This window comes from Delphinus delphis, chromosome 4 (genome assembly GCF_949987515.2).
Source record: "Delphinus delphis chromosome 4, mDelDel1.2, whole genome shotgun sequence".
Taxonomy (NCBI): domain Eukaryota; kingdom Metazoa; phylum Chordata; class Mammalia; order Artiodactyla; family Delphinidae; genus Delphinus; species Delphinus delphis.
In genome coordinates this window covers 54623054-54626697 of record NC_082686.1, presented here as the reverse complement: position 1 = coordinate 54626697, position 3644 = coordinate 54623054, and positions in this window count along the sequence as shown.

Genomic DNA, 3644 nt, shown 5'->3' with positions numbered 1-3644 from the left:
TAGTTCTTCCTCCTTACTTGAAGATGAGACAGAAGCTTCTACCTTGCAAAGCCATGTGCACCCACCCCCATAATCTACCTCACCTCCCTTTGTAATCACCAGAAGAATAACTTAGGGTCAAGTCACAGCATAAGCCAGATGAGGGAGTGCAGGAGTTGCAAAGCAAGAAAAGGGGTTATACACCTAAGGAGCTGAAAGATGTAACCAAATTTTACTGTCAAGAGCCAGCAGAATACAAATGGACTGGACTCTTGGAGGCGCTGGATTAAAGGGGATGGAATATAAAGTTGGATAAAGGATAGTTTATAGATCTTGGAGCACTAACCCTTGATGCAGGATTTAAGATCATGGCAAGAACTTTGGGAAACATGCCAACATTTTGGGGGCAAATGAAGGAGGAAGGAACTGAAGGGCTAGGAAAGTGGGCATATTGCACTGGCTACATTATGCATTGGCAGAAAACCTGTTAGCTTATTATGTTCTGTGAGAGAGTTCAGAGGACAGTCCATTTACCAAAGAACATGGGATGTGCAGGGGACACTGGCATTGTTAAGAATCTCGGTGGTGGTTAACCTCTGTAGAATAGGACTGATTTGGGAGGTTGCTCTTGCAAAATTGGCTCTCAAATAGCACAGTGCTTGTAGACTTCTGAAAAAATAGAGGCCAGGTGGTAGCACTTAGCCATCAAAAGCAAAGTGAGCTCAATTATTGTAAAGAGTAGCAAGGTTGGGGAGCAGGGAGTGGCGTGACTCACGGAGTGCTGTGGAGATAGTTAATGGAACACAGCATCTCCAGGGTCAAGACTGAGCGGGCAACAAGGTTATTTCTCAATCTGTGTAACAAAAAGAAACAAAGGCTAAGGGCTACTGCTACTATAAAATGTCACAATCCCTTACTAAGTTTCTGGACCTGATTCAGTTTTCAACCCAAAGACCTCTGACTGAAAGCAAGGCTGGGTTTCATGAGTGAAGGACACTGCAAGATCAAAGGCTATCATAATGATTCTCCCAGTCCTTCTCCAGAGGGATCTACAGCCATCTACTTAGGGAACCATGTACTGAGGAAAGGGCAATATTCAAACACTCAAGAACTGTGTGTTGACATTGGTCCCTGGCTCACAGTAGGTCAGCTAAGTGTATGGACCTAACCAGTAGCTATTTCTCCAGTCTCTGAGTGTATAATTAGAATATGAGATTGACAGAATCTCTATATTGGTTCCTTGATCTGTGAGTTAAGAATTTTCATAATGGGAAAGGCCAAGTGGAAGCCTCTGATACTGTCCCTCCCACCATGGACAAGATATTAAATCAAAACCAACATTGCATCCTTTGGGAATAGATTAGTGTCAGTTCTGAAGACCTAAAGGATACAGAGTTGGCAATTACTGCCCCATCCACATTTAATTCACCAGTCTGGCACCTACAGAAGCCAGATGGACCCTGTGATATGACAGTGGACTACCACAAGCTCAATCACGTAGTAGCCCCAGTTGTAGCTGTTGTACCAAAAATGGTTTCTTTGCTAGAGCAGATTAGCCTGGTATCTAATACACTGTATGCAATCATTGATCTGCATATGGGATAAACAACGGTACAGACATATGATCTTGCCCCAGGGTCATGTTAACTCTCTCCCTCTCATAATATGTCAGTGACCTGACTGGGCATTCCAAAACACCATACATTTCTTCACTTTACTGATGACATCATGTTAATCAGATCAGATAAGCAAGAAGTGCCAAGTTCATGTGCCTTGGTAAGACACATGAACTCCAGAAGGCGGGAGATACCTCTAAAGAAGAGTCAGGGACCTACCACAGTAATGAAATCCTCCAGGTACATCCCCTTCAAGGTAAAGAACAAAGGATCATAAATAGCCCCTTCTACCCCTACGGAGGAAGTACAATGGCTGGTAGGCCTCTCAGATTTTGGGTGTAGCCTCTTACACATTTGGTAATAATACTCTAACCAAATGTTTATTACTGTGTTCAAAACTTAATTATTTATAAATTATTTATTCATATAAACGATAATTATTTTATTCATTGTTTTGTGGGGCAGGAATCTAGAAAGTTCTCAGCTGGGTGGCTCTGACTTGGGTCTCTCAGGTATTGCAGTCAAACAGTGTTTGAAGTTAGAATAATGGGGGGGTGGGGGAAGGAGCGGAGACCAGTGAGAAAGAAGAAAGCTGGAATAGCTGAGAGCTGGCAATACATTTCCCCCCCCACTGCCCCCCCACCTTGTCTCAGGATCTTTCCAGAGAGTCTCTCTATATGGACCAGGTTGGGCTTCCTCACAGCATGGTGCCTGGGGTCCAAAAGCATTCTCAAAAAACCAAATAGAAGTTGCATAATCTTTTCTAAACCAGTCTCAAGAATCATGCAGCATTACTTCTGCTACTCTTCTTTGGTTGGAGCTGTCAAAAGTTCCCACTCATATTCAAGAGCAGGGGACATAGACACCACCTCTTAATGGAAGGAGTGTCAAAGGATTTGGAGGCATGTTTTTAAAATGCCATAGTGTGATAAATTGACATCAGCACCAATTTTAGAAAAGTCTGTGCACCTGTGTTGACTCCACCACTTTCTACTTGCGTGCCTATGAAATATAATACGATCCATCCTCTCAGGAAAGGACTTTTGCTTTCTCCTTTTGCTGCTCAACAGCAACATGGAAGATAACAGTGCTTTGTAGTCAAACTCCTTTGGACGCAAGGAACAAAGACTCACTCATGCTACTAAAGATTGCCGGGAGAAACCAAACCAAGAGCAGGGACAGCAGCTGCCCCAGGAGCTGGAGGTGGATCCTCGTGACCTTAACGGCAGGAGGTCTTGGAGTCCCACCCTACTGCTCTTGCATTTATCTCATTTGGCTATTCTCTACCTTTCAGTTTCTCCCTTCTATTCCTTTCTCACCTTCTGCTATCTCTGTGTCCTTTCTTTCCTTCTCACTTCTGCTGACCCATCGTTTTTGCTCGCTTAGACCCCAAGTTAGCATCATGGCCTCTCCAGCTTCTCTCTACATCAAGGCTTCTCTCTACATCAGCTCTCACCACTGTCTTAATCTTCAGGAATTTCCTAGTTCAAATTCCCAGGAAAGGAATAATTTGCTGGTGTCAAAGTGAATTGTCTGTGTTTGGGTAACATCATTTTCTTATTTACTTACCAACAACTTGTATAAAGAAAGCTCAGCTCTTAGCAATTCAAGCTGGAAGGAAAAGGCAACCATGATTGGCATGGCTGTACATTCATCAGCAGAGTCCAATGTAGATGTCAACCTGCAAAGAATTGTGGATCAATTAAAATAAGAAAAGTAAAAGGTACTGTAAAATATAAAGTTATCCAAGAAGATGTGATATTATGTTTTTCAACATACATTCAAATGGATCCACAGATTCACTTTTTAAGTGTCAATGTATCAAGTTAACATCCTTGCTAATTAATCCATCAAATTGATATATGCAGATCAATGTTTTGTTTCCATGAACGATTATTGTTACTGTTCTTCCTTGACATCCAGCTACATGCTAGCTAGATCAGGACCTCCAAGAGTTGAGCCTGACTCTCAAATTTCAAGAAATTAGATGTTCAAATGAATGCCTTGCTGATTAATATACAGATTTTAGCATTATATTTTTTGGATTCT